Source organism: Pinus tabuliformis, chromosome J (genome assembly GCF_031772625.1).
Source record: "Pinus tabuliformis cultivar Carrire ecotype Pingquan chromosome J, CPIR1, whole genome shotgun sequence".
NCBI lineage: Eukaryota > Viridiplantae > Streptophyta > Pinopsida > Pinales > Pinaceae > Pinus > Pinus tabuliformis.
In genome coordinates, this window is record NC_142295.1 from 567,250,024 (window position 1) to 567,262,273 (window position 12,250).

Here is a 12,250-nt window from a genome sequence, read left to right on the forward strand (position 1 = left end):
CTTTGCTTTTGGGATTGGTAGAAGGAAGCACAGAAAAAGACGAGCATAAGCAGTGGGAAGAGGTGGAAAGGAAGGCCGGGTTCCATGACAGTGAGGAGGATACTACTTCAGAAGCCTAGGATGTGAGGGTGGCGATTAAGGCAATGAAAGACGAGGAGCTGGACTAGTTGCTCAGAGGATGAGCAACCATTTTAGCAGGGGGGTGATGATGAGCCCCAAATTTGGTAACTTGTTGGGCTCATTTGGCCTAATTATCCTTGTTCAATCCTTCATTTTTCATAGCTTATGCATTATTTTTCAATATGTTTATGTCATTTGTACGAATAAGGGTAGTCACTCTTCCTAGGTGGCTAACACGTGCTCATTTCAGGTTTTTTTTGACACATGTTGGAGCAAAACCGAGCAATCATGGGCTGGAAGACAACCAAGCATGGGGTGAGGATTCGTAGGAGGGTTGTCTATGGCATTAAATAGCCTTCCTCGGGATCTTCACCCCCAACTCTGAGCTCCAAAGGCCACCAAAACCGGATCTAGAAGGCAGCCAAGCAGATTTTGGAAGAACTCACAGTTTGGGCAGCCAAGTCCCATAGATTTAGGAGGCCAGCTAGGGCCCTCGTGGTGTATAAATGTTAAGGCCTCAGCCTTCATGAGGGACTTTTGGGGAAAAATCTTGCATACTTTGCACTACGGTGCTGCTAGCTTCATTTTTTTCTCTTGTAGCCATTTTTGGCATAACTCTTGACTTATGATCATGTTTTGATAATGAGAAGCAGTCTGATTTTATACCAACTCTGAGTTTTCTATAGGAGCCATAGCTCTCGGGGTTGGGCCCAACCTAAGAGCCTAGGGCCTCCTCCTTTGTACTGTTACCTTTTCTTTATGGATTGTGATTTTCCTTTTATGCATTTGAAACGTGTTTCTATTGAGAAGATGTAGTTGTTTTGGTTAAATAGGTCATTGGTTATGAATAGAATTGCGTCAGATGTTTAGAATAGATTGGTAGGATAATAACAGATAAAGCTCCAAGAAAAGGGTCGGCAACACTCTCAGTTTCACCTCATCCTTATTGGATCAGGCACTGGAATTGCAGAAATAGTGCTGCCCCAACAAAAACACTAGTTTGCTTGACCATGCAATCCTTAGTGTATTGTTTTCATTTGAAGAAGTTATATATGAGTTCAGATCTCTGAAATGTTTCTTTGCTTAAGTGATGTACATGGTTCTCTTTACAAATAAAGCTGTTGTTCATTTCTTTCATTGACAGTTAGAGTAGATTAGCTAAGACTTTGATTGTGTGCAGGACTTTGTTGATTTGGTTAAATGTACACCATGCAGGGCATCTCTGCCACTCTCTCATTCACCTAAGCTTCATCCAAGCCAGCTGCTCCATCTCCTAGTTAGGTTCCTCATCTCACACCTGCTCTTTTGCCCACGTAACCCTACCTTCTTGCTCCTCCATTGTCTTAGCCTTCTTTAAGCCAATTCAGCCTTCTACACCCTCTCATCACTCCATCCATCAGTCCCTGGGTCATTTCAGGCCCCTATCCTACCTCCCTATCCATTCATGCATCTTCCCTCACTCACCCATCCTCTAAAATCCACTTTATAAACTTCCTGTAGAAATTTCTGAACATCCTGTAGAACCCCTGCGGACTTCCTGTAGAAGCTCACAAATGAGGTTTCTTTATAGCCAAACTTTGTGAAACTCTTCGGAAGGGTGTTAGGGACTCCTTAGACCCTCTCTGAACCTTCCCAACCTTTTCCAAGCATTTCTCCTCCTTGATCCACCCCTGCACAGTGAAAAGCCAATTAAAAGCACATGCATGATAATTCTGATAACTTATTCAAAAATACAAAAAGATGTTTTCTTCAGATAGAGATAGTCCATACACATGTATTTTACCTTCATAGATGTAATGGCATCTCTTTTAGTAGTTTGCATTCTCTCCTCTGCATCAGTAGGACTAGCTGGTAGAACTAGGGTTTGCTAGGGTTTGAATTTTCCTTCAGTTTTTCAATCTCTTTTCGCAAATAGATTAGCTTCCTTCGAGTTAGCTTTCATCTATCAATTAAAATTCTTCTTCTAAGAGCTCATAGAAGTTGGCTGAAGCTCCTAGCAGACTTGTGCCAGCTGACCAAGTGACAGTTGCGGCAAGAGCTAGTACTTGTGCATACAGCACCGTCGCTTCCAAGTTTGTTACGAACTACCGGGTTGATAAAAGTAAAGATGGGAGTCCCAAGAGTTGCAGCATTATTACTGCAATACTGGAGCCCACCACCATGCTTGCTTAGAGGGAAATCAAATCAGTTAACGATGCATTTCAAGCAGACTAAGATTCCAAGCCTCTTAGAGCTCAGGAGCATTGTAAACAAGCTATAAATAACTGAAAACAAGATGTAATAGGGTTTCCACTTTTGGATATTATTGCTCCTCTGTTCATTTAAGCTTCTCATATTCATTCCAGCAATATAAGCTTCTTTTTCCATTATATCTTCAATGTCCATTCTCTTTGTTGTTCTATGCTTGCACTTGAACATTTTTTTCATGTTTTCTGTGTGTCTGAGGCCAGATAACTATCATCTTATCTCTGCTTCGATATATTAGAGTTGCAAGCTTCTCTGCTGCCTGTAGCTAGCCATTTATATGTGTTATTATATATGCATCTTCCAGTACAGTCAATAAGCTCATTTGCTACCTGTAGCTAGCCATTCACATATGTTCATGTATGCAATATGTTGGTATAGTCAGTATTCTCCATCTATCCATTAAATCAACAAACTATGTAGAATTAATGGTCTAAATCCTTGTGTTGTTGAGGGTGTTCATGCATGTCTTGAGTGAGAATAGAGCTGAAATGGTTATTTGACTTGATCCAAACCATCATCCATTCCAGTAGTTCAGAGAACAATACTGAAGACTATATGTTACCAGGCATCTCCGAGCTACAACCTAGGAGAGTTTCTTGGAGTGATAATAGGAACCTAAGGGGGGAAACCTTTGCAGAGTTTCAAGAGGGAAGATAGAGAAAATTTTTATAGGGACTATTGGGTAGTTGTGTGTAGCTTCCGAAGGGAAGACAAAGCAGGGCTGCAGAGCAACAACTGGGAAGTTCCATGCAATTTCCAAATGGAAGATAGAGTAGGGATGTAGAGGGACTTGTTGAGCATGATTGCGTAATATCTAGGAACAATGTAGGATAGGCAGTAGGGGAACTACTAGACATGTCTGTGCAATTTATGAAGGCAGTGCAAAGCAAGGCAGCAAGGTTCAGCATGGAAGTTCTACACAATTTCTCAGAACAATGCAAAGCAAGGTAGTAGAAGATCAGCTAGGCATATCTACACAGTTTTTGAGAACATTGCAGGCCCGAGTCACAAAGCAGTGTAGGCTCCTTACAGGAAAGGAGGAGGGTTGATGATTGTGCTTGAGAAATGTGAAGTTCAGTTAGAAAGGGAGTCTGTGAAATTTTGGGAGGAATGCAAGCTCCTCACCTCCAGGATTTCACAATGCAGTTGACCTAGAGGATAACCTCAAGCAATGTGCACTTCTGGGAAGTAGAGAAGGGTAGCTGAGGGTTGAGACTACACAGTGCATCTCAATTAGGGTCTAGTGGAAGAGGATTGTCCGGTCGGGAAATTTTTTAGGAAAATTTCTAAGTGTCAAAAGCAAGCAAACTTTTGCAGACTGTCATTGTGAACATACATTTAGCATAATGAATGATGAGAAAACATATACCACCATGACAACAAGACAAAACATGCCCTCAATGGGACTATCTTGGAGTTGAGAGTGACAAGTGCAGCACTTGTGATAGACCTTCAGACGACCATGATGACACTTGTGCGACATTGTTTACAACTTTGTGTGTGTGTACGATGGATGTTTACATAGAGAAGAAAACCCAAACACACAAATACAAACCTTCAACTCAGTAGAATTAGATCACAAACATGGAAAAGAAATCAACAAGCCGAAAGAAAATTGTTGATCAAACAAGAAAAAAAGGTTAAAAGACTTCACAAGAGCTCATGGGGTGAGCTCGAGTGTTTGCAACCATCAAAGGAAAAACCAAGGAAGAATTTGAAATTTGGATGCAAGCCAAAATTTTGAAGGGTGGTGTAGCTTCTACAACAGAAATCATAGTTCTTATGTGATTCACCTCTACTTTCCTCCTAAGAGTGTCTGCAACCATGTTCTCCTTACCATTGATGTACCTAATCTCAAAGTTGAAGTCACTAGTCATGTCCAACCATCTATCTTCTCTGACATTCATACTCAATTGGTCAAATTAATACCTCAATCCACTGTGATCACTCATCAAGATGAACCGTCCACCAAGAAGATAGTGTCTCCACATCTTCAAAACATGGATGATCACTGCCAACTCAAGATCATGTGTCGGACAATTCTTCCCATGCTCATTCAATTTCTGTGACTCATAGCATATTACCTACCCTTCATGCATAAGGAATCCACCAAGTCCTCTCTTGAAAGCATCTGTACGCACCACAAACTCTTTGTCCATATCTGCAATCATTAACACTGGAGAATTCATCAACAACTACTTCAATTGTTCAAAACTTGGTTCACATTTCTTTGTCCATTCAAATTTCTTACCTTTCCTCTGTAGTTATGGAATTGGATATGTAATGTGAAAGAAGTTGCTGATGAAGCTCCTATAATAACCTTCTAACCCCATGAATGACCTTATGTCATCCACATTTCTAGGAGTTTCCTACTCCATGATAACTCTTATCTTCTCTAGATCTACTGCTATGCCTTCCTTAGAAACAACATGTCCCAAGTAATGTACCTCTGTTTGAAAGAATCTGCATTTGCTAAGCTTGGCATAAAACTGATGCTCTCTCAGTAATCTCAACATTTTGCTAAGTGATCGGCATGATATTCCTCATTTCTAGAATATATCAAGATGTCATCAATGAATACAATAACAAACATGTCTAGATAAGGATGCGACACACTATTCATCAAGCACATGAAAGTAGTTAGAGAATTAGTCAAAACAAATGGAACTATAACAAAATCATAATTCCCATACTTGGTCCATAAAATTGTCTTGTAAATGTCCTCTTCCTTGATGCGTACATGATGATATCTTGATCTCATATCAATCTTCAAGAACATAACTACTCCCTTCAGGTAATCGAAGAATTCATCAATCCTTAGCAATGGATACATGTTCTTGATGGTCACCTTGTTCAACTTCCTATATTCAATACATAGCCTAAGAGTACCATCCTTCTTATTCACAAACAATATCGGTGCACCCCAAGGTGATACACTTGGCCTAATGTATCCCTTGCCAAGTCTTTCCTTCAATTGTAACTTTATCTCTACTAACTTTGGTGTGCTCATCCTGTATGGTTCCTGTGATGCTGGTGTCACCCCTAGTACCAACTCAATGGAAAATTTCACTTCTCTATGAGGTGGAAACTATGAAATATCTGCTGGAAACACATCCTGAAACTATTACAATATCGGGTACCTGATCAATACCTTTGTGTCCTCAACATCCTTACCTTTATCACTATAAATATGCATTGAAAATAACACACACCCTTTTCTATGACTGCTCTTTGCCTACATATTTATCACCATTCTAATTGACGTTTCCTTCTTCTTACCCTGCAATATCCTTTGTTCTCCATTGTCATCCAAGCATTTAATGGACTTGTCATAACAATACAGTTTGGTCCTGTTAATATACAACTAGTCCATACCCAAAATCATACTATATGATCCCAATGGAAATACATTCAAATGTGATGAGATAGGCATACCATTCAACTTGAATGCACAAGATATAACCCAATGGTACACTCTCTTCTTTGTACTTGTAGCCAAATGCACTAATTGGGATTTTTCATGCACTTCTTCATTCAAACAACACTTATCCACCAAGTCATGACTAACATGACTATAATTAGATCCAAGTTCAATCAAAATGGAATTTATTTTTTCACAAAGATTACTATCCATTTCGATAACAATTTCCTAGTGATCTACCTGCTTGTTATCCAGTGCTCCATAAATCCATGGAATGCTCTGCCCAACATCCCCAACCATTTTTTCTTCCAGTGAACTTTAAATCTAAGGCCTACCACCCTGATTCTATTGAAAATCCCTCTTAATATGCTCCTTACCACATGTCCAACACTGCAACCATCGTGTACCATCACCTTTATTTTTCTTCCCACCATGCTTTGACCCATTAAACTTATTGTAAGGTGCAACATTTTATTTCTCACCTGCATCTTGAGGCCTTGTTCTTTTCGATTTCCATTTATCTTAGCTTTGTATTTCCCTTTCCAACCTTGATGAGATTCAGTCTGGCACTTTGACTGCTCATAAATATGCTTCAATTTCCCAATAACTTCCTCAAGTGACCGAGGCTCATCATACTCAATCCGATATTTAAATTCTAGTGGCAATCCACTCACAAATCTATGAAATTTATCTTTTGCATCCTTAAGATATGGTACATACCTCAATAACTCCAAGAACTTGGTTGTATACTCATCATCTATCATTGATCCCATCTTTAGTTCATAAAAATCCTTGGATTTTTTTCGTAGTACCAATCTGAAAAGCACTTCTTCCTAAAAAGTATTTTGAATTCATGTCAATTCAAATATTTTTTCCTAATGTCTCTAACTCACTTCACATCTTCCCACTAGATGTTTGCCTTCCCTTTGAGGCTGAAGATAGCTATTTTGGCCTTCATGTTCTCTATGTAATCATGCATCTCAAAGACTTTCTTCATCCCAAGTATCATTGCCTTTGCATCCTCTGTCTTCTTCATATATCCATCAAAGGTAGGTGGATTTGCTTTCTTGAACTCATATGGAAAATATTCCCTATTACTCCTCTTGTAAGCATGATAAAAATGACAATCATAGCATCGATAAGAACTAGAACTAGAATAAAACCTATGCCCATCACCTCTCCATCCAGATTATCCAAGAGTCTGCCATCTCTAACCGCATTGTCTCTATCTAACCAGTGCCCACTATGATATCTACTTCCATATGCCCCATTTGTCCTGTCCTTCTGCCCATGGTTGATCCGAAGTGTTCCCTATATCTACAATTATTACAAAATTTTAAGGATTCTTGCACTGAATTCTTCTTGTTTCTCCTTTGCTTGAATGATATTGTCATTATCTTCCTTGCAACTTCTTATTTTTGTATTCAAGCTTATCAATGTGTCTACTAAGTCAAAATAATGTCCCACACCATGCTACTCATTTCACCCATAGGGAGAATCTCATGAACCATAGTCTACCATATAGCTAGTCATATTTGATCTCTTTCCTTCAAGTATACCATGTCAGCTAAAACTAAAACATAGCATAATCAACATACCTTAGTATATTTTAGGGGAGGATATATCATCTGTAAGATGAACTAGATTAGCGCAATACATGTATAATAATGATCACATCAGCATATAACATCAGTTTAACCACTATCTAGTTATCAATGCATGATCATACCATCCACATACCATGACTTCATGCATGAAAACTACAACCATATCAATGTATGCATAACAATATATAAGCACTGACATGCATAACCAACGCATAACCGACATACACTCATGACGACCACACCCAACAACATGCCATCCAATTTCAAATGGTGACACCACTACAACCATGGCCACCGCCATGCATACATAACAAGTACATAGAGAACAATCATAGAGAAAATATATATGCAACCAACATGAATGCATGACCAACGCATGATCCATCTAGTCCAAGGGGTGAACCATGCTTTGATACCACTTTGTAACCCCCTCGTCTCACACTTACCCAAGTTAACCGGTTTACTGGGGTAAACATGTAACCATAGGATAATATGATGTGATTCAAATTGCCATGGACAGTTAAGGAAGTGGAACAGAAAAAAACAAACTAGTTTGATCATCCACACATGCTAAAAAACCTTTAGGAGCCAATAAACCCTTCCAGGTGACCAACCCCTGAGGAAACTTGACATTTCACTTATCTGGTCGCCCACCTGCTCCCATGACAAGCCATGAATGTGAATGAGGCCTTCCAGTCGATCCCACAACAAGGACATGCTAGTGACTATGGAATTTTCAGCTAGTTCGGAGCCAGTGTGTTGGCTTGAGGGGGCCTGACCTGGGTTCAAAGTTATTTAGCCAAATAAATCCTTGTACTACTGGCCCTTTCGGCAACAGCCCGCAGAGTGTGAAATGAGATCTCACCCGAAGTAGTATGGGGGGATTCTGGAACCAAGTTTCCGCACCCTTGAAATGTCTGAGAGGTCGGTGTAGTCCAACTGTAAATACCTTCGTGCAAGTCACTTCGTCCACTATACTGACCTGTGAGGTCTTCACGATCCAGTATAATTGCCTTTGCACAGCCCTAACCAGTGGTTGAGGTGATTTCGCACTGCCCTAGCAGCGATCTACACTACTTCCCCAAGTTACACTGCGTAACTTACTTATCTTCTTATAATAGTTAGCTATCTTCGCATAAATAGATACTTTGTCTTATATTTACTTTATCAACACATTCATATAAGTTTTCGCATCATATAGACAATATAAATGCAATTTATATCTGATACATTCAATGCACAAAACATGAAAAATATACCGAGAAATGATTTAAAACTTCTCTTTATTACTCCTCCAAAGGTTACATACTTGACTCGCCCTGCACACTTAGCTACAAGGGTCCGCGCACTCAGCTGTGGACTACTAGGCCTCTGCGCACTCAACTATAGAGCCTTCTCCTACTCTACGACCCAAAGACTTCACTCTACCTTAGACAAGACTCGGTTCTCCATCTATGACTTCCAATTTTCTCACTGATTTACAACTTAGAGCCTCGCTCTATTTATACAATCCCATGGTCCACAAACCATGGGTAGATTTCTAAAGCCAACATTGCATTACAAAAATGAGGGAGGACAACCTTATGACTTATTTACGATCTTCGCACTCCGCACCCACAAAACACAGAGTCTTTACATCGGATTTGGTCAAAATCTAGGCTTTAGGCCCCAAAACTTGCCTTGGGGGATCCCGCGCCCAACAGGTCCCCAACACAAACATCATGACTCGCCCTCGAGTCACTCATTCAGTGCGGAGATCTTTGCGCGAAGGCCTCCCAACTCCGTCTGAACAGCTGCAAGATCAGCAGCGCACTAAGGAGCTGCCTATTGTATCTCCTGCATGCATTGTTCAGAGACTCTTGTAGCCAAACTGCTTCCCCATATCTACTCCTTCTTCTCTACATCTGTTTATAGTCACACGCCTCCTTTCAGCTACCTGGAATGCTAAGATTGTCCTTCAGTGGGCTAGTCAAATACCTGGGCCACCTGTGTATGGCTTCAACCGACTACCATTCACTCATCCTGGGAAAGGTTCTCCATTTAACTTTACCAACTACACCGCGCCTCCGTCGGTGATCCCATTAGTAATATACGACCTGATCCAAGGAATTACACTGATCAATTCTTGGCAGTGGTCCCCAAATTTGTCAATGTAATTGTGTGCATCGTTTTTTATCACCACAATTTTATTATCAAGAAAGTCCTTCTTTATTCCTCCCTCAAGCTTCTTGACTTATTCTTCCACCCTGGTGCTTTTCTCCCTCAACCAAACTCTTTCATTTGTGAGTTTTTGGAGCCTAAAATCACCCTTCTGGATCTCTTCATCAGGTCCCAAGTGTTCTTCTTCAAGTTCTTCCAATTGTGTGATCCCTTCTTTCCAGGCTCTGCGATCTGTCATATATGTGGGCATTGCTATGCGTGAACTAGGCATGGTAGACTCCATCGGTATTACAACATTCACTCCATAGGTTAGCCTAGAAGGCATTTGTTCCATCAGTTTCTTGCACACCGCCCTATAAGCCCATAAAACTGTTGGTATGCGTAGGTCCCAATCACTTCGCTGCACATTATATACCTTGTTCAGCACTTTGCACACCTCGTTAAATGCTTCCGCATGGATAACCTTCTGTGCACTCGTTCTTTCTACACCTTGTCGTTCCAACTTGAGGAACCATTCACGCATTTCCCCCCAACACATGCTTATTGCCCATATTTCCCAACGTGAAGCTCATGTGCATCTGCGTAGGTTGTTTACCATATGCTTGTACCCACCTGGACAGATGCATGTGTGGACCATCCCATCCATTGTATTTATCTTCCAATCACACTATAGGTTTCCCAAATTGTGTGCGCATCATTCTCCTGCATTCGTGCCAGTACTGAAAGCTTCCTCTGTGCATACCGCACCACCTCACGGTTGTAGCACGTAGTATCCAATTCATGGCCTGTAAACATTGCTTTTCCGGCACCTCCCTTTCAAACTTTTCTAGGAAAGTATCTACCTCACTTAACCCATCATAAGTAGGTAGATCCCTCACTTCTGTGGATACACATCGCAGCGATCTTGTCATCATATTACAGTTTAGCGTGGTTACCTCGTGTAACCAGTTCTGCCATTACTTTATCTCCTCATCGGATTCCCACGTAGAGGAGATTTCGTGCTCCCATGAGATCCATCCATCCATGGTGGGATTTACCCAGTCTTGTTCTCACACAGTTATCTTGTAGATGCAGTCCAAATCATCGTTGCTTTCATAGTCGCGCACTAGTTCTGTGTAGCGCGATCCCTCAGCAAGGTCTAAGGATATAACTACGCGCAGAGACTTCTTCTCAAAAATCATCTTGCGCTTCTTCATAATAATCACCCTATTCATGTCAATGGCCCAATCAATTCCTAAGAGCGTGAGGTAGGGATTACTGTCATGAACAATCTCTATCACTTCAAAGTCTGCTAGAGCACTCACTCCCTCAATGTCCATGGTGATTCCCTGCAATCATCCCATGGGTATTATCTTCTACTGGTTTGCCATTCGCAGCTGAATAGGAGACCATTGCAGCATAGGCCTCCCCATGCGCTCCCATGTCTGCTTTGGCAGAATGTTTGCATTTGATCCTAAGTCCAGAATTACTTGGTCCATCTCATATTCTCCAATCTATGTGGTTAGCCTCATTTCTCTTCCTGTCCTCGTCGCATACTTTCCAATATTATTGACTTGCGCAGTCCCACCGCATCTTTTAATGAGTTCCTGCAACCATTTTATAGCCTTACTGTCACAAAGTAGCTTCATACATGTTTCTAGGAACGTCATAAGAATAGATGGGTCCATTTCTAGCTCTGGTCTATCTTTGCTTCCTGAAGTGGAGGAATCAGCGAAGCTCTTCTTAGCTTCCATGAAGGTTTCCTTAGAGCGCTCCAAATCAAACTCTGCTTATTTCGTTGAAGCCTTACGAACCCAAGTACTATCTTCAGGTTGTTTTCCTTTATCATCTCCCATTGAGATACCACTTTAGAGCAAAATGTTCACATTTGGAACCTCCTCGCGTGGCTCAAACCTTGTCATCTGCAGGTTCTGAGTCGAGGGAGGTGGTAACACTCCCTTGTCACATATCCTAGCTATTAGCATAGGAAAATCCTCCGTCTCATGATCAAAAAAGGTACAATAAAGACATGATGGGCGTGTTGGATTCATACAATCACAGGCATAATGTCCTAGCCCTCCACAATTGTAGCATATCAATGGTCTGCGACCTCTTCCAGGTCCTCCTCCACCTTGGCCTCGTCCGCGCCCCTGAAATCTAGTTCGTGCCACTCCTGCGTTCTGGTCTAGGGGTCGCATTTCAACCTGAACTCTATAGGTGGGATTTCTATCCATCATCATCTCATATCTTCTACAAGTGCACTCATCGTGTCCAACCGATCTACAAAAATTACAAAACAACTATTGTGAATTCAACGTGTACTTCTGTAACAAATGGTAGTTGTCCGTAGAATGCTTTCCTCCTATTTGACAAATCATGCACCACAAAGCAGGTGTCGCGCTAGGTCTTGCTTGTGCTTCCAGCCTTAATGACATTGGTCCTCCTCCCACGAGGTAATTCACGAACACAGGGTAGTGGTCCTTATCATGACCCTGACCCTTGCATTTTACGCACCATACCTCTTTGCGCACTTCTGGTCGGGTTGTCCTGTCCTGTTTCAGACTCTGCATCTCAAGGCATAAGTTTTTCAACTGTGCATGGATCTGATGAACTCCCAAGTTAGGATCTTGCATCGAGGTTTCAGGCAGCCTCATCGTGATTTCCAAGGCCTCTTCCTGAGTCATTAACCTGTGTTGCGACATCGCGTTCCTCAAAT